The sequence below is a fragment of the Balaenoptera acutorostrata genome, chromosome 8 (genome assembly GCF_949987535.1).
Source record: "Balaenoptera acutorostrata chromosome 8, mBalAcu1.1, whole genome shotgun sequence".
NCBI classification, from domain to species: Eukaryota; Metazoa; Chordata; class Mammalia; order Artiodactyla; family Balaenopteridae; genus Balaenoptera; species Balaenoptera acutorostrata.
Genome location: NC_080071.1, coordinates 12,440,004 through 12,460,035, shown reverse-complemented (window position 1 = coordinate 12,460,035; position 20,032 = coordinate 12,440,004). Strand labels below are relative to the sequence as shown.

The 20,032-nt window shown below is 41.8% G+C and overlaps 1 protein-coding gene across 6 annotated transcripts in view; it reads right to left on the bottom strand.

Moving 5' to 3' along the window:
• LYPD6 (LY6/PLAUR domain containing 6) overlaps nt 1–20,032 on the bottom strand; it is a 115,606-nt gene that overhangs the window by 79,786 nt on the left and 15,788 nt on the right. For 2 of the 6 annotated variants that reach the window (XM_007183040.2, XM_007183042.2), the window contains one exon: nt 13,083–13,162. The exons of the other annotated variants lie outside the window; for them this stretch is intronic. The gene's annotated coding sequence lies outside the window, so the exon portion shown is untranslated. The remainder of the gene's footprint in view (nt 1–13,082; nt 13,163–20,032) is intronic. 6 annotated transcript variants of the gene reach the window in all.

Below are 20,032 nucleotides of genomic sequence, written 5' to 3'. Positions count from 1 at the left end.
TCCTCAACACTTCCTGCTCCCGCACCCCACCCGTCTCTCCATCCCCTTCTCTCCCCACCACCGTGTAATCCAAGTGTCCACTGTCTCTTGCTGGCTCATTGCACCAGTCTCCCAAGTCACTGTCACTGCTTTCACTCTTTCACCCCATCCTTTCTCCAGCAACAACCAGAGAGAGAGCTCTTCAAAGTCCAAATCTCATCACATTACTCCCAACACAATCTTAAAACCTTCCAAAGGCTTACATCGAGAATCTTTTTTTTTTTAATATTTATTTTATTTATTTATTTGGTTGTGCCAGGTCTTGGTTGCAGCAGGCAGGCTACTTAGTTGTGGCTGGCTGGCTCCTTAGTTGTGGCATGCGAACTCTTAGTTGCAGCATGCATGTGGGATCTAGTTCATTGAGAGATCGAACCCGGGCCCCCTGCATTGGGAGAATGGAGTCTTAACCACTCGCCACCAGGGAAGTCCCATACACTGAGAATCTTTAACAAAGTCTATGAGCTTGGAGATTGATGGCATAAACTCTTAGATGAGAATACTTTTTCTTTTTCACTGATGTATAGCTCTATGAATTTGTATATATGTATGTCCCCATGTAACTCCCACAAACAGCAAGATACAGAACATGTCCTTTACTCCAGATAGCTGCTCATCCTCTGCCCTGTCGCCACTCTTTCCAGAGGTAACTGCTATTCTGGTCTTTATTACAATGGATTCGTTTTGCTTGTCCTTGAACATCATATAAATTGGCTTACAGAGATGAATTTTTTCTAAACTATATCAAACTCTTCAAATGCTCCTGCATGTTAACGATGAGACCAGCTTTAAGACAATAACATCCTGGAGTCATCTAAAGTCAGGTGTTCAGCTCCAGTGCCTCAAGTCCCCAAAAGAGCTTGTTAATTAACAAGTGAGAATGAAATCCACACAGCACTCCAGATTGAGCTGTCCCCGTGAATTGTCCCTAGGTATTTAAGACAACACAGGGATTAATACCTCTACTCATGGGCTTTGAGCCAATCTGGATAACTAATCTTCTAGGCAAATGAAGTCAGAGTACTCTTTTGATTTAAACAGAGGCTTCAAACTGACAGAAATATGACAGCATGAGCAAAGTGTACAGTTACAATCTTAATAGTGGAGTGGGACTTTATCAGGCTTAAGGTCTTACCAGGAGAGCTGTGTTACAAGTATTAGGAATTAACGAGGATGAACTGGGGTGGGGCAGCTTAAAGCTAGATAAAGCCTCAACAGCACCCATTCCCCATTATAACTTTACCCTGGAGCAAGGCTATTAAATCTCTATTTTCAAGGCACAGTCCCTGATTTGTCCTCTGTCCAGAACAAGGGTCAATTCCAATAAAAAGCCCAAGGAAGTCAAGCTCCTGGAATGTATCAGCCTCTCCTGAGACCTGAAATCCAAACAGACACCTCCCCAGGGTTTGGAATTTCTGAAGCCTTTGAGAGGGAAGCAGAGTCCCAGGGACTTGTTTTTGCTCTATCGATGGTCAAATACCCCTCCCCAGGATCGAGAAGAGAAATCCTAAACCTAAATTAGGATTGACTGGGAGTATTTTGAAGACTTACCAAAGTCTGGAAGAATTGACAAAACAAGTCTTACCAAGCATCTCCGCTACTAGAGTCTCATACCTCTGCACCCTTTGGCACCTCAGTTAAACATGTGCTAAGTGTATCAGCTGGTGAGGCCTGCTGATGCTGGCTAAGTGGCAGGCATGTGTTTTGATGGCATGATTCCTGACATACGCAAGGCATACAAAAAATGTTGGTGACTGATACCCTGAAGGAATTACCACTAACCACAGTTTTGTTTCCTAAACATGAAAGAGAAAAAGAACTGCTCACTCTTCAGTCTGCAGTGTTGGGAGGGTGGGGGAAGCAAAGGATAAGAAAGTCATGTGGATAAAATCTCCATCATCCCATCCTCCTGTCGATGAATTAAACCAGAGCGCTTCCTACAGGAAAAAAAAAATCTATTTCTTTAGAATTTGTAATGACATATAAGTCTACTTTCTCTTCCTTTCTCTACATAAATCTCCCTTGAACCACTGTGCTAGTAAATTTCAAATAGCCTGGCTTAAGATGCATGGAAAAAGCTTCCAGATCCTCTGGTAAATGAAGCCATGGGTGGGAGGGAAAGTCCCAGGCAGGGCCAGACACCCTCAGCTATGCTCTTGAGCAGTGCCTGCTGTGGAAATTGATAGTAAGCTCACCTAAGCTAGGATCTCAACCACTTTCTTGTCCCCTGTGACCTCAATCCTGTGCTAACTGAACGCTAATCAACCAGAGTCAGATGACTAAGATTGCTGTTATCAATAATTTTATCGATAACAGCAATTTTAACGTACTAAAATTGCTGTTGTTGATATCATCCTCAATGTACAAACACAGGTTGTTTCTCCGGGGCAAGATGAGCTCACAGACCCCTGAGCCATGGACCACCTGGCCAGAGATTCGTAAACGGGAGACATCCTGACTGGTGAAGCCGCAATAAAGAATTGTCACAGAAATGTCACAAGATGTAACTAATCCCAGTTTCTTTGTTCTTCCCTTTTTTTTAGACTTTTTTTTTTTTTTATAGCTACTTTATTTATTTATTTATTTATTTTTGGCTGTGTTGGGTCTTCGGTTCGTGCGAGGGCTTTCTCTGGTTACGGCAAGTGGGGGCCACTCTTCATCGCGGTGCGGGGACCGCTCTTCATCGCGGTGCGCGGGCCTTTCACTATCGCGGCCCCTCCCGTTGCGGGGCACAGGCTCCAGACGCGCAGGCTCAGTAGTTGTGGCTCACGGGCCCAGCTGCTCCGTGGCATGTGGGATCTTCCCAGACCAGGGCTCGAACCCGTGTCCCCTGCATTAGCAGGCAGATTCTCAACCACTGCGCCACCAGGGAAGCCCCTGTTCTTCCCTTTTAAAATATCCCTAACTCAGACACCAAGATGGAGTGGATCTGAGGCTTGTCTCCCACTCCCTTGCTTGGCGCCCTACAAATAAACCCTTACTTTGCCACAAACATCCACTATCAGAGTTTGGTTACACCCCGTGGGCACACGAGCCCGTTGCTCGGCATCATAACTGAAAACGAAATTCCCTCTAAAAACAAGCTTTCGGGGCTTCCCTGGTGGCGCAGTGGCTGAGAATCTGCCTGCTAATGCAGGGGACACGGGTTCGAGCCCTGGTCTGGGAAGATCCCACATGCCGCGGAGCAACTGGGCCCGTGAGCCACAACTACTGAGCCTGCGCGTCTGGAGCCTGTGCCCCGCAACGGGAGGGGCCGCGATAGTGAAAAGGCCCGCGCACCGCGATGAAGAGCGGCCCCCGCACCGCGATGAAGAGTGGCCCCCACTTGCCGCAACTAGAGAAAGCCCACACACGAAAACTAAGAGACCCAACACAGTCATAAATAAATAAATAAATAAAATAAATAAAGTATTAAAAAAAAAAAAACTATAAAAAAATAAAAAAACAAGCTTTCGTGTTCTAAAAGCTGAGGCTAAAGAAGCCACACAAGGCATTGTGTAAAATGAAGAGGGGGGAAAGAAAAGGGAAAAAAAAAAAAAAAGGTAACCCAGGTTAAAACTTGTAAAGGGGCTCTGGAGGAAACTGCAGGCTCCATTGGTTTACTTAACTTTTAAATCTTATTAAATTTGTTAGATGCATGTTAGCATTCATGGTTCATTTACTTTTATTCTGACTTCTATATATAAGCACTCTATGAACCCTGATAAATGACTTAAAATCTTGTTTGACTTCAATAAACAAATTAGCATGTTAATCTTAAAAATTCTACCCATAGAAATGAATGAAAGCTCATTTTCCGCCAAGCTCTACTCCCTGCAAGTACACCTCCCCAATGCCTGGCCCCTCCCTGCCATCCTTGTTCTTTTCTTTGGCTCTGTGTTTATAAAATCTGGCATCTTCTCAAACCCCTTAGATCTGGATCTCTTACAAAAACAAACAGAAGCTACCTGGGGCCCTTGATTCCCACTTACATTCTTTCCATGCCAAGGGTCAGAGGATGTCAGAGCTGGTGGCAGCCAGTCAAGCCCAGCATGAGAGGGCCCTTATCTACCAATGCAGTGTTTTCCTGTCTCGGAACATGCCAGTATTTATTTCTGAAAATTATAAATGGAAACATATGTAACTGCCTCAAATCAGAAACTAATAAATCTAAAAGCTGAGCCAGAGCTGTGGCAACAGGTAGACAAGAGCCCATACGAAGCTCATAAAAAAGTAGGCAGTGGGTGTCATACCACTGCTATTCTAGAATATGACTGTATTCACACTTGAGAAGTGTGGACTTAGAATAAAATACTGAAGACATGGCTTTCCGGTTTATTAAATAATTTTTAAAAACTAAGAGATAACAAATTATTTGCATCCAAAATCAGCACTCAGATTATTGAACAGCTATGCAGGAGCCCCAAATCAGCAATATTAAATTTGATATATCACTTTAAATAACTTTCTGCAATATAATCTACCTATAGTGAACTGCATCCATTTAAAATGTACAAGTAAAGGAATTCTAAACTATGTACACATTTGTACAATCTCGATCATTTTACATTTAAGATGTAAAACATTTCAATCATTTCTATGTTTCCTCATTCATGGCCTCATTTCCTAATTTCTCCTTTCTCAATCATTCCATTGTTTCCTCTTTTGTGTCTGGCTTCTTTTCCTTAACACAATGATTTTGACATTAATCCATTATGTTGCTTGTATCATTAGTGTATTCATTTTTATTGCTGAGTAGTATCCCATTGAGTGGATATGCCATATTTGCTTACCATTTCATCTTTTTGAACATGTTGGCTGTTGCCAAGTTTTAACCAATACAAATAAAGGTATGTGAGATTTAAAAAAAAAAAAAGTAGGCACTGGGTGGAAAAGGAAGACATAATCTATATGACCTACACAGCATCTGGAAAACCACGACAAGTTTGATATTCTAGGTGATTTGATCACGTGGAATGCATATTTAAATAATTAGCAATTCACATTAAAGCACTGCTGCCTTTTAAGTGATTAGTTGGTTTGTAGCTTTCTAAACAGCCTTTGGTAAAGAGTAATGTCAGTTTCACATGTGCCCCACTAACTACACATATATGCCTATTCCATCTGTAAGTCCTACAGCCCACCTGTAGTCATCTAAATTAGTTTGTCCATTAACAGCATTTCTGAGCCCCCAAGAAGATGAAAATTGGTTGTTAGGGGGCAAAAAAAATCTTACATATAACAATAGGTGGTGGCCCTCCAAAGCTCAATCCTGCTTGACAAGATCTTATTCCTTAGTATTTAATTTCTCTCATTAGAAAGAATTTAAATTAATTTTCTCCCCTTGGGGAGGGAGAAATAATGAAAAAAGAAGTTGAGAAACACTACTCTGGATACTTAGAATTGTAGATGAGCATATAGGGAAGAAAATGAGCAAAGGAAATCTCAGTAAAACCTGCAGACACTAAATAAAGTAACCTAAAACAATCTAATAACCGGATCCTGTAATAAAACAGGAGCAGAACTAGAGAAATCCCAACGGCAGGTTATGACACAGCATTAGAAACTCTGAGCTTGAAGTCAGAAGATCTGCATTGAGTCAGCTCCTAACGCATGATTAATACTTGTGTGACCTTAGAGAAAAGTTAATTATTAATTGTGGTCTTCCCTCTTTTCTGTAAAAAGAATGAAAAAGCCAGATTCACAAGGTAATTGCAATGGTTGAATGAGATCATATTAGTGACGCACTTTACAAACAAGAAGATCCTATTCAGTTGAAAGGTAACACCACTCGACAGAACTATTTGAACATTGGAAAGCGCCGGTGTGAGCAGAGGATTATATTACTAAGCCCATAGTTGACACTGCTATGAATTATTGCTTCAAGATGGTGTTAGACTGAGTGTGAAACGGCTGCTCGTAGGAATAGTGTGTCCTATGTAAATAAAACAAAACAAAACAGGAATGACCTAACAAAACTGATCTATTCTATTTTAAGGGGATAGGGAGAGATATTCAGACCACAGAGAAGTGATGAGAGAAAATCTCCTTTCTTATTTTTCTTCCATCAACCAAACCAGCGGTTCTGAGCTAGCTACACTTCGAATCACCTGGGGCACTTTTGAAAACTTTTCAAAAATGTCTGAACCTGAAGACTGTGAGAACTCTATAAATATTTACTGAATAAGTGAGCGCTGGCAAGCTTGCAGTGAGATAAGCATTCTCATACACTACTAGTGGGAATGTAAATTAATACAATCTTTAAAGAAAGCAATCTGTTAATACATACCAATTTCTTTTTTCATTTTGTTTGGTTTTAATTTTGCTTTTGTTTTAAAGTTCATCCCCTTGGTTGACTAATTCTATGTCTAAGAACCCACACCAAGGAAATAATCAAATAGAGGAACAAAAATGTACACATAAGGATGCCTATCACAGTATCATTTTATGTTGGGATATTACCCCATTCAGGATAGCTGGACTTGCCTTGAACATGCATTAAACACTTGTGCTCTGTAGACCCTATGTTATGAGTGGGTAAACAAAAGAAACAATAAATCATAACAAGGTGCTATATTTTGGCCAGGTGTCATCTCAACACAAATCAGCCACCCTGCAGCTCATCAATATTTCAAAAAGTTGAGAACCTGCCAGTCAGTTCAGGTCTGGTCAGGTCATATCTTAGCCTTCCATTGTCCTGGTGATCTCAACTAATCTCAAGATCAAACGGCAAAAAAAAAATAAAATAAAATAAAATAAAATAAATCAAATGGCAGACAATGAGCAATTAAAGCATCGTAAAGAAACGTAACCTTGCAGGTGAAGGCAGGACAGGGAGAAAGAGAATCACATTCACCTCACTGGCTTTCTTTTTAAACTTCCAGTCTTCTCGAGTCAGGACTCCCCAGGATCTGCAGCTCATTCCCAGCCTAGGACTCTCCACCACAAATGACAAGCATCCTCAAGGGATTCACTGTTCCCTTATCCCGAAGAACCCCACTGAAAAGCTGCTGAAATCACTGCAAGCCTTCCATCAGCCCTATGTTCCTGCCGGCTACACGATACAAATATTCCCTCAGAGCAATGAGAAGGATTCATTTTAAAAAGAAAAAAAAATGAAGTTCTATGCCGGAGACTAAATTGTGAGCTCTCCAGTTTTTAGTGTCAATGATCCAAAATATAAGAATGATTAACCTAGAGGGCAAAAGGGCATTTTTATCAAATGTGTTTATCGAGTAGGTTAAGCACCTGCTTACCAAATGAGTCAGACGTCATAGCTCATGAGCCACGTAACTCTGGTCCATAGCAATGTGGACGATATACAAGCAACCAAATATGTAATGACAAACAGCATACATGTAGTGCTTGATACGTCTCAAAGCACTTTCACACGTAACTTATCGTTCAATCCTCACATTAACCCCATAAGGCAAGCAGAAAGATTTGGCAAAGACAGGCACAGAGATCTAGGTTAGCTGACTTGCCCAATTTACAGAGGCAATTGATTAGGGAAGGCATCAATACTCCAATGGAGCTCCTGCAGCTTTCCTCTCGCCATGCCCTATCACACTAGGGGAGCACATGTAAATCTGGTGCTATGAGTAAGTGTTTAGACAAGATAGCGAGGTGTGGGACCAAGACCAAGGAGCAAGACTGCTCGCTTCAGGTCCCAGTGCCATCACCTGTGGGTAGTGTGATTTGGGACAAATTAGTAAAACGTGCTGTGCATTAGTTTCCTCATCTGCCAAGTGGGGATAATAAGAGCACACAGCCTCAGAGTAATTATGAGAATCATGTATAAAGGGTTGAGCACAGTGACTGGCACATAGCAAAAGGTTCAGTAAATATTAGCTACCATAATTATGAGGATCAGAACAATTCTCTGCTTAATCAAGATAAGATGGAGATATACTGGGACTTCCCTGGTGGTCCAGTGGTTAAGACGTCACCTTCCAATGCAGGGGGTGCGGGTTCCATCACTGGTCGGGGAGCTAAGATCCCAAATGCCTCGCGGCCAAAAAACCAAGACATAAAACAGAAGCAATATTGTAACAAATTCAATAAAGACTTTAAAAATGGTCCACATCAAAAAAAAAATCTTTAGGGCTTCCCTGGTGGCGCAGTGGTTGAGAATCTGCCTGCCAATGCAGGGGACACGGGTTCGAGCCCTGGTCTGGGAAGATCCCACATGTCGCGGAGCAACTAGGCCCGTGAGCCACAACTACTGAGCCTGTGCGTCTGGAGCCTGTGCTCCGCAACAAGAGAGGCTGCGATACTGAGAGACCCGCGCACCGAGATGAAGAGTGGCCCCCACTCGCTGCAACTAGAGAAAGCCCACGCACGGAAACGAAGACCCAACACAGCCAAAAATAAATAAATAAAGTGTAAAATTTATTAAAAAAAAAAAATCTTTAAAAAAAAGATGCAAATATACTGAGTCCTTCTGCGTATTAGGTGTGTGTTAGGTGCTGTATTAGTTTCCTATTGCTGCTGTAACAAATTACCACATGCTTAGTTGCTTGAAATGACACAAGTTTATTATCTCTTCGTTCTGGAGGTCCAAAGTCTGAAATAGGTCTTACTGGGCTAAAATCAAGTGTCAGCAGAGCTGCATTCTTTCTGGAGGCTCTAAGGGAGATTCTATTTCCTTGCTTTTTCTAGCTTCTAGGGGCCACCGGCATTCCTTGGCTGGTGGCCCCTTCTTCCATCTTCAAAGCACATCATTCCAACTTCTGCTTCTACTGATTATCTCCTCTCTCCCCCTCTTCCCTCATCACGTCACATTCTCTGCCCCGAGCCATCTGCTTCCTTCTAATAATGACCCAAGATTACAGTGGGCCCACCAGGATAATCACCTCATCTCAGGATCCTTAGTTTAATCACATCTACAAAATCCCTTTTGCCATGTAAGGTAACACTCACAGGTTCCAGGGATTAGGACGTGGACATTTTGGAGGGACCACTATTTAGTCTCCCACAGATGTCAGGGATACAAGAATGAATCTGATACAACTGCTGAGCTCAAGGAGTTCACAGACTATTGAATAAAACAGACATATTTTTAAAAAAGAAAACAAATTCTAGTGCACATCAGATACCACTCAGGGCTATTGGAGAAGTATAAACAAAGTGCTCTGGGGTAACAGAAGATGGATCCATGTACCTCAACCAAGAAAGGAAGAGAGGGCCTCATGAAGAGAGTGATGCATGCATAGAACTGGGCATTGATATTTGCTTAAACTTGCAGTAAAGGGCATCCCGGGCAAGTGCATTAAAAAGTTGGAAATATTGAACAGGCTGGTGTGATTAACGCCTGGGAGACAAAAGGAGGAGAAAAACCACAGAAGATCATGTTGAAGAGGGACATTAAGGCCATATCATAAAGGGCCACAGCAAGGGAGAGGGACTTTACAGAATGAAAAGGCCTTGAAAGCTGTTGAACTTATCATTCGTGTGTTTTACAAAGAACACTCTGCAGGCAGTGAGGAGAGTGAATTGCAGAAGACAGACCCAACTTACAAGTCATTTCAATTGTCCAGAGAAGAAAAGAAGAAAGACTCAATCAAGGAAGGAATACAGGAAATGAAAGCAAAGATGGATTTGAGACATATTTCCAAAGTGAAATCAACAGGACCAAGTGACCAAGTGAATACAAGAGGGAGACGAAAGTGATGCTGAAATGACTAGCTCAGGCAGCTGGTGGATGTTGATGTCACTAAATGACCAAACAAACAGAAAAAGAGGGGGCAGTTCATGGAGCATATGTTTCAGATAAACTGATTTGAACCTTTATGGGGACTAACTTTGTTTAGCGAAAAGGGAAAGCATGCAGAAATGACATCAATGTGTCTGAAAGACTGGAAGGATCCGATATTTGGAGCCAGAGGACCTGGGCTCTGGTCCTTTCCCCATATTTATTAGCTTTGTGACTTTGGATAAGTCTCTCAAACTCTCAGGACCTTGGTTTCCCCGTCAGTGAAGTGAGAGGTGGGGGTATTAGATAATCATTAAATTCCCTTCTTACTCTAACTTATGCGGGTCTAACATCTGAGTCATTATTTTCTTCTCAGTTTCAACCACTTCTGTCAGTCACCCTCGACATTAGCTAAAAGAGACTCTGATGGGTCCGGATTTTAAAAAAAAAAGGCTAGAGCTTGAAAGGGGAACATAAGGGCACTAACGACCATTGCATGCCTACTGTGCACCAGGCACTGTGCCTGCCATACTCTCCCCCACTGGTTCTCCCACTTGGCCTGGACACCCCCAGTAGGGGTCCAGAAATAACCTGCATGACATCATGATAGAAGGTGCAGTGAGACACAAAGGAGGGAGTGGTCAGCTCAGATCAGGGAAGTCTTAACTAGAAGATGCCTTGAAAATCAAAGATGGAAAGCTACAAATAATAGCTTCTATTTTCTGTTCCAACTTCATTTCTATATTCTGTCCCCAAAATACTCTTTCCTATTAGTCTTTAAAATGTGTTTGTGCCAACAGGAGAACAAATGAGTTCTCTTATTGGATACTGAAAATTTACATGGGGGATTATGAGAGCCTAGAGATGGAGGAGGCAAGCAACTAATTTTTAAAGTCTTTTATTTAAAGAATAGTAAATTGACATAGTACTCTAATGAGGTTACTAATATTAAAAGACACTATAAGCCCCCATGTAAAACTCTTCAGTGGCTTGCACTGAGTTTAGCTGTAATTCTCAGCGGGGTGGACATAGGGACTTTGCACAGTCATCTTGTAGGTTTTTCAAATTATGAAACTACCCTTTTCCACTACCTCCCAAGATTCTTATACTTCCCCAGGTAGAATGACAGGAATATTTATACTCCTCTTAAGTTTAGGAACAGATAACAAAAGACTGAAAAATACTAATACCTAAAATAAAATCAATATTCCATAATTGGATACACACACATGTTCCTACATATGTGTATACATGTATATGCATGTATGCACGTACATGTGTGTATGTGTATATATGTATACACGTGTGTGTCCAACTAAGATACATATATTTTATATATACATAAAATATATAAAAAATATATATATACTGGTTATATCTGGTTAGCCCTCTATCTTACCTTTTTTGTGTCCCACATCTAGCTACACATGCCCTTCATCCTAATCTTATTCAAATACATGACCTCCTTCAGTTGACCATGCTGCTTTCTGCTTTATGCCTGTGTTTCAGTTCACAGTCTTCCTTCTTCCTTCTTGTCCTCCCCAAGGCAGATGGCCCCCTTCAGCTGCCATTTTCTAGTTAAGCCTTCCCTGGTCTCAACTGACTGCTCCCTCCTTTGTGTCCCATGGCATCTTCTATCATGACGTCTATAACTCTTTATTGGAAGTTTCTTATATATCCATATCCCCCTAGTTTTAAGTTTCCAGAGGTAGAACAGGCAGGTACCCAATTGATATTTGTTGACTGAATGAATGAACATGGTGATAGAAGAAACATCAAGTCCATTATTCGGTCTCTCTACGGCAAAGATATATTCTTTTCCTCAAAATCCATTTATAGGCCCAGAGAACAATTTTTGTTTATTTACTATCAATAATTAAAGGTAAGATGGTCCAAAGGTAGTGCTGTTTTTGAAATATAAAATATTCCATGACTTAAGGGGCAAAGAATGAACCACGCACACAATATGGTCAGCAAAACTTATTTGATTAAAATTTTTAAATTCTATTTATTCTGCCATTATGTCAAAAAACAAAGAGTAGAAATTAAACTATCACCATCTTAAATTTCATGCCGCAATAGGATTATAATTTGTAATACTAAAACAGTGGGACATTTATTTTTGTTCCATGTGTGCTGAAACAGCTACAGCTTTACCCTTCAGGGATATATTTATGGCCATATCAGTCAACAAGCCCTGAGAAACAGCTCTCAGGGAATATGATCACCACTGATGGCAGAAATAAAGCAATAAGCATGTTAACATGTGCTGGGTGAGATTGTTATTAATGTGTTCGCCTACAGAGGCACCCCGAAGCACACTCAAATGAACCCTGAAAAAGAGTGTCAGGGAGATGTGTCTAAATCCTCCCTCAATCTTAGGAGATAAGGCCTTTTCCAGCAAAAATTGCTTACTCAGTGTCAATTATGATGCAAACATCAGACTGTGATATAGGCACTTGAAGTTAAAGCTCATAAACCTCTCTTCAGTAGGAGAAAAAGCTAATTCAATGGTTAAATGCCAATCAGGGTGGGATAACTAGGCAGCAACTGAAAACACAAGATTTAGAAATCAACTGCAATTCCTTTGGGGATGCATTACTGCCAAATGGCTGTCAGAAGCAGAACGTAAGTGAGTTAGCACTATTAACTTGGGGGAAACAAAAGAATGGCTTCTATTTAAGTGAACACACAGAGGATCCCAGTAAATTTTTGAAAAGTTACACGTTAAATGGGTTTGGAAAACTTTCTTAGCCTAAAAAATATGTGCAAATGAATTTGGGTAATGAAAACAAATTAGGAAATAAGTCAAAACCCAAAGTACATTTTCTCCAACTATTATACATATGTTATACATACATAAAGAATCAAATATCTCCTAAGGTAGTCATGAAATTTTGGACTCATGACTGATCTATTCATCCTGAGAAAACATTTAGCCTTTAGAAAAGGGCATTATCTCCTGGGCCAAAAGCAGACTGTGAGCTTCATCATTTGACCTTTTTATCTGCCTTCTCCCAAGCTGCCACTTCTCTCTGCATTCTGAAAAGGAAGAGGAGTATCACTGGGGCTCAAGGGAAAAGACCAGAAGAGACCTGCTCTAAATCAATAACCCAGGAACTCTCCTTCTGTCCACACTATGTCTTGTCCCAGGTTCTTCACCAAACCATGAAAAGCAATGGCAGGCAAAGTAGAAGTGACGGGAAAAAGTAGGCATCTGGAAGAGGCCAGTAGTCATGGTTGGTAAGAAAAAGGTGATGTACCCACATGTGGGCAAGGACAACATCTCATATGTTTCAAGCTTCATTGATTCTCCTTTTACCAATACATAGGAAAGGAGCCCAATGACAAGTATTGTACATTGTGGTCCTACCCGCAGCCACAGCTGATTGGTCTAAGTTGACATCTGTCCCAGGCTGGGCCAATCAGCTCTATTCTTCAGGATTATTGATTCTGGGAACAGAGAAAGCATGAGTCAGTCCCACACAGTGGCATAAAATACGAGATGCGTATATCTCAGGAGCATTTGCGGTCACCTCTACACCTGGGCTGCAGTAAGAAAGAATGAAACCAACGAGGTGAGAGAAATCAAGAGATGGGGAGAGAGTATTGGATACATTCAAGTTCCTGCTGGTGAGACCCAGCTATAGCCTTGGTCTACCAGCAGTTTCACTGTCTGACTCTTCCTTCAATTATTCTCCATTTATTCATGCAAGGGAGGGGTGGCCGAGTCCAACAACATAAAAATGAACTCTTACTCAAGCACACAGACCCAGAGTGCAGAGGCGAATCATTATAGAGTCTAAAAAGAGTAAGTTAGGGGTAAGAAAAAGATCCATTCTCCTCCACATACGAGCTAATCCTTGAAAATTAAATTTTCCTAAATTAATTTGAGTTGGTTTTTGCTGCTTGTAAACAAGAATCTAAATACTTGATAAAAATAATAAAAAGATTTTATGCCTGAGTGTCTTTGACTATAATAGGAGACTTAGAGGGATGAGCAGCTTGAGAAGGAAAGATCTCCACGACTCCACAGCCATCTGAGCGTGCACAAGTCCTTTGTCTTGCTGATTGTGGGGTTCTTTGGGAACTGATTACTCATGTGTATGTATATATGTACATATATATATGCATGTAGGTTTATGCCTATTATGTCTTAGCACCAGAAGTTAAAGCCAACATCTGCTCTCCCTGATTCAGTGCAATCAAGAGATAATGTGAGATTACTGTGGAGGAGTAACAAGAACAATTTTGCAGCCCTCAGAGAAATTTCAAAAGTTTATAATTTTCTAAAACTATATGTAAGACTTTGAGAAAGCATATAAAATGTTAATGTGATAAGCATTATCGGTGAAAGCATAGAACATGTTGATGTGATAAGATTGATTAGAAGACCAGGTCTCATGCAAGCAATTAGAATAGACACTTGAAGGCAGATTTAATTCCTATCATATCAATGTAAACTATGTACCGCAGCAAAAAGTAATGTCACAAAAAAATGCATAATGATATTAACAAGTCTTGATATTTAGAGATAGAATACTGAGACTCATGCTAGTTTTCTTGGTCACATCTGGGTAGCCTATTCTACCAGCCTGAAATATTAAAAACACTCTGAGTTAACATTCAGTATTACTTTGAAAAGATGAAGCCATTTACCAGGAATGAGTTTTGTCCCACAGGAAAAATATAATTAATTTAGGCAACTTTTAATTAAACAAATTCTAGTTCTCTTCAGAACAGTGTCTCAACGGCTACTTCAAAACACACAAATACCCTACGCCTAACTGTCCATGGGTCCTCAAACCTCCCAAATCTGTCAGTTCTCAGGGCTCAAGAGCTCCCAAGGCAAACAAGTCTTCACTTCCTGAGTGAGTGAGCGGAAGAGACAGTTTTTAGCAGACTCTACCATTATAAAAGCCAATACTGTCCAGGAGAGCTTCTTCTCCAGATTTTGCAAATTATTAACACTCCTGAACATCTATTTAAACTTGAAACAGACTGGCTTTTTCATACAGTAAAGGGTCAATTTCTCTCCCAGACCCCTTGTACCACAAAGAGGAGAGGAAGGGTGAGCACAGTGGTTGAGGGACTCACTTCACAGCTTTCCACCAACATAGATGCATTCCTTAACACACAGGGGACCAAGGGGCCAGAGAGAGCCAGCTGTGGCCCTATCTAAGTCTCTTGTTCCTCCAGGTGCCGACGCTCTGTGCCTCAATTTTAAAAGGCTTTGCCTTATTCTCTTAAAATGCCATAGGGAAGAAGTGACCTAAATGGCCTGAGCTAACAGGAGCAACCTCCATGGCCACCAGCATCACCACCCCACCTCTTACCTGCCTTAAGCACCAGTGTGATCTGTCCATAGATATGGTGCACAAAGCATGTGGGGAGGACAGGGGACCAGGAGGAAAGAAGCACAGGGTCTTCTGTTTGCATCTTTCTGACACCAGTCCCTACCTAGTTATACCTTCTTGTGCCAGACTTCAGGATAGAACTGCTTTTAAAAATAGCAGGGGGCTTCCCTGGTGGCGCAGTGGTTGAGAATCTGCCTGCCAATGTAGGGGACACGGGTTCGAGCCCTGGTCCGGGAAGATCCCACATGCCGCGGAGCAACTAGGCCCGTGAGCCACAACTACTGAGCCTGCGCGTCTGGAGCCTGTGCTCCGCAACAAGAGAGGCCGCGATAGTGAGAGGCCCGCGCACCGCGATGAAGAGTGGCCCCCGCTTGCCGCAACTAGAGGAAGCCCTCGCACAGAAACGAAGACCCAACACAGCCATAAATAAATAAATAAATAAATAATAAATTTAAAAAAAAAAAGAGCAAAACACACTGCTAAAGTCGCATTTGGTTTTCTGAGTGAAGCTTCAGTCCCCTGCACAGAGGGCAGAACCACCGCGCCTGGTTCCTCCTTAAGCAACGATCTTTGTCACAAGCTCCACTGCTTTTACCATCATCTGGCTGGTGCCAGAAAGTTTTGATTTACAAGCTGGAGAGTCAGTGAAAAGAGCCTTTAAAAACGTTTCAAGGGGCAGATTTTTCTTTTTAATGAGCGTATTTAGGTTGTTATGAGTCAAGTTCAAAACTCAAGTCACATATGAACAATTTTTATGGGGGAGGGGTAACCTGATATTCAAATTCATTTGCCTCCCATTTGAAGTAGTTCATCTTTAAAATTTCTGTGAAAATTCTACAGAGTTGCCCAGAAAATGGTACAACCATCTGTAAGTAAAAACAAAAGCTCTCTATAGTATATATCACAGGTTCAAAGCACTTTGGCATCGGCAGATTGAACACGTTACTAAAAGATTTTAACTGCAAGAAGAGCTACCATAATTACACGGCAGCTGGTCTAATGTTGACGAAACAACTTTTAAAGGCTTCCAGAAGCCTTAAAGGCTTATCAATTAAAAAGGCATGAATAGTAATGTGCATCCTATCCTTAACACCACGAGCTGCATCTCCTGCCAATACAGTGAGGTTTCCATTTTGGAACAACCATTTCTTACATCCTACAATTAAGCCAAACATGTGAATAAATTCTAAGTTATGTCTAGGTGAGACTATTATACTTAAAATAAAATAACTCCATAAAACTCGATTATAAACATTGAACTTAATGAGCATTTCCATACTGGCAAAGTTCTTATCAAAACGCCAACAGCTCATGCCAGAGTTTGTGCTCACTTTACCAAGAGCAAGCAGAGAAATGGTTTAGATTACTGTCTACACCAGCCAACAACGTGCTAGAGGCAAAAAGAATGAATGAATGAATGAACAAATGAATGGGTGGATGTTGGAATGAGTCTGTTGGCAGCAACCCAGGTACACTGACTTACTCCCCTGGAGATCTGCCCAAGTGGTCATATGGAATGGCCTTCTCTGCCAGGACCAGAAAGAATTTCCTTCAAGGTCCGTCTCTCACAGGAACCCTTCTCCACACTTCCCACAGGCTTGTTTCTTGTCTGAATCCCTTACATTCGGAGAATTAGGAAGGATTTTGCATATCACTGCATCTGATCCTCTTTAGGGCCCTCAAACTTTTTCTATACAGGGGCAGATAGTAAATAATTTAGGCTTTGTAGGTCGTGTGGTCTTGTCACTACTCACCTCTACCGTTGCAGTGTGAAAGCAGCCTTGCACGCTTAAACCGGCATGGCTGGGTTCTGATAAAACTTTATTTATAAAAAGAGGCAGGGAGAGGATTTGGCCCGAGGTCAGTAGTTTGCTGACCCCTGCTCTACAAGCACGAGTCCCCTCTTTTCCATTCAATGTCCAGGAGGTCTCTTTGGGGACACCTCCAGCGAAGGGGGCTAATCCCCTCATAGCTGCCTCTTCTACTTCCTGAAGCTTTCTCTTCTCTCGACTGAAATGAATCTCCCCACAACTGGCAGCCACTGTCACATCTTCATCTTCTGCTAAGCCTTCCTGCCCTAAATCATTCTCCCTCACCAGAGAGCTCTGTACAAACAGGCCTTCAAAAACCATTTATTTAATTAGAAAATAACCACCAGTTTTGCCTTCTGGAGCCCTGGAGGGGAAGTGTAGTACCTCTTCCACCCGACGGCCCTTTATGTCTTTGAGGACAAGTGCGTGGGGATACGCATTCACTGTCTGACCACGCATTGGGGATCTATCTCACAGCGTGTTTTTTCTTTTTCTTTTTTTTAAATTAATTAATTATTTATTTATTTATTTTATTTATGGCTGTGTTGGGTCTTCGTTTCTGTGCGAGGGCTTTCTCTAGTTGCGGCGAGCGGGGGCCACTCTTCATCGCGGTGCGCGGGCCTCTCACTATCGCGGCCTCTCTTGTTGCGGAGCACGGGCTCCAGATGCGCAGGCTCAGTAATTGTGGCTCATGGGCCTAGTTGCTCCACGGCATGTGGCATCTTCCCAGACCAGGGCTCGAACCCGTGTCCCCTGCATTGGCAGGCAGATTCTCAACCACTGCGCCACCAGGGAAGCCCCAGCGTGTTTTATTGTTAGTTTTCTTCATCCGTGTACACATTTTTTTTTAATTAATTATTTATTTATTTTTGGCTGCATTGGGTCTTTGTTGCTGCGTGCAGGCTTTAGTTGTGGTGCGCGGGCTTCTCATTGCGGTGGCTTCTCTTGTTGTGGACCACAGGCTCTAGGCGCGCAGGCTTCAGTAGTTGTGGCTCGTGGGCTCAGTAGTTGTGGCTCGTGGGCTCAGTAGTTGTGGCTCGTGGGCTCAGTAGTTGTGGCTCGTGGGTTCAGTAGTTGTGGCTCACGGGCTTTAGAGTGCAGGCTCAGTAGTTGTAGCGCATGGGCTTAGCTGCTCCGCGGCATGTGGGATCTTCCTAGACCAGGGTTCGAACCCGTGTCCCCTGCGTTGGCAGGCAGATTCTTAACCACTGTGCCACCAGGAAAGTCCCTGTGTACACATTTTTTTCCTCATCACTTAGATGGCAAGTGAAGCATAGTCCTTGGCACGTAGGCTCCATTTGGTTTTAAGAGAGAGAGTAACAGAATAACCACAGAAATATCAATCAACAAATCTTTTTAAAAACCTTTCTCCACAAATTCAACTGGGATGGCTCCTCACTGCAGAGGTAAGACTGCTAGTATGTGGAATTCCTCCGAGGTGAAAACTGATCATTGAGAGGCAAAAGCCTTCCTTCCTCTCTCACATCTACCGCCCATCGGGACCCAGGAGTATAATTTTAATGCACTACACTTCATAACACCAACATGCCAACTGAGAGTTCTGAGGCTGGGCCCACTGGGGTCCTGGTCACATACTCGACCCTTCTTCTTGCCCTACAGTGGCCCTACCTTAGTCATTTTAACATCCTGTGCTCTGTATCCCTCTCCTTAATAATCCCCACCCAGAGCAATACACACACCGTTGGTATTTATCAAAGGTATTGATACCAATGGTGTTATTCACGAGTGGATTATTGAAGGCCTGCTATGTGTTTTTGCATAAATACCAACTGTGTATGTATTGCTCTATGTGGAATCTAAAAAAAAATGGTACAAATGAACTTATTTACAAAACAGAAATAGAGTTACAGATATAGAAAACAAACTTATGGTTACCAGAGGGGAAGCGGGGGGAGGGATAAATTGGGAGATTGGGATTGACATATACATACTACTATATATAAAATAGATAACTAATAAGGACCTACTGTATAGACAGGGAACGCTACTCAGTACTCTGTAATGATCTGTATGTGAATAGAATCTTAAAAAGAGTGGATATATGTATATGTATAACTGATTCACTTTGCTGTACAGCAGAAACTAACACAACATTTTCAACCAACAATATTCCAATAAAAATTTTTTAAAAAGAAATAAGTTGAAAAAATATATATTCTGTAAGTCTTATTCACAAAGGTATAATATTGATAAAAGAAGAATTATTAGCATGATTTCTTAAACTGAAAAAAAATTTTAAATAAAAAAAGAAAAAAAACCTTAAGAGCACTCATAAATGAGCAACCCTCCTCAAGGAAAGAAAGTGGGTCACTCACAGAATCCCTACTTTCAAAACACTAGTGAGATGATTATCTCACAGTGTTACCTCTAAAATCTACTCCCCAGGATAATTCTCTTTCATAATCAGTTATAAAATATTCAATGATTTTCATAGGCTATTCTTAATATACTTTTTAATATCAAAGGTCTTTAAGACCATAACAGTGATCTCATCTCTTCCAACATCACTCTGCCTTTTTATATTCCTTCTCCCCACTCCCAGGAAGGACAGGGAGGAAGTATTTCACAAAGTCCTGTCCTGTCTCCAGTCACTAGAAGCAACTCTGGGGGCTGTGTGTAGATGAGAAAGATATGCTTGTGGACACTCACCAGGGTGGTGGAGAGGACCCAGCAAGGACAGCGTGAGCACCTGCCCACTCCATGCTCCAGCAAGCCCAAGACCAGCTGTCAGCTTGGCTGTGCTGTCCAAGACAGCAGACACTAGCCACATGTGGCCGCTTAAATTTAAGTAAATTAAAATTAAATAAAATTTAAAATTCAGTTTCTCAGCTGCACCAGCCACATTTCAGTAAGTCAGTAGCCACATGTGGCTAATGCTTCCATATTGGCCAGTGCAGACACAGAATATTTCTGTCACCACGAGAGAGACTAGAACATTCTACTGGACAGTGCTTGAGGGTCCACTGGGCTGCTCACTGATGCTGCTCTCCAGCCAACACCTAGGGGGCTTCATAAACTGTCACAGCCTGCTGGAGCTGTGCTCTGTACCTCCCTGAAACCCAAAGAAAAAGTGGGGATACAGAAATGTCACACAAGGTTATGCCAAACGACTAACAAGACATTGTTTTAAAGGC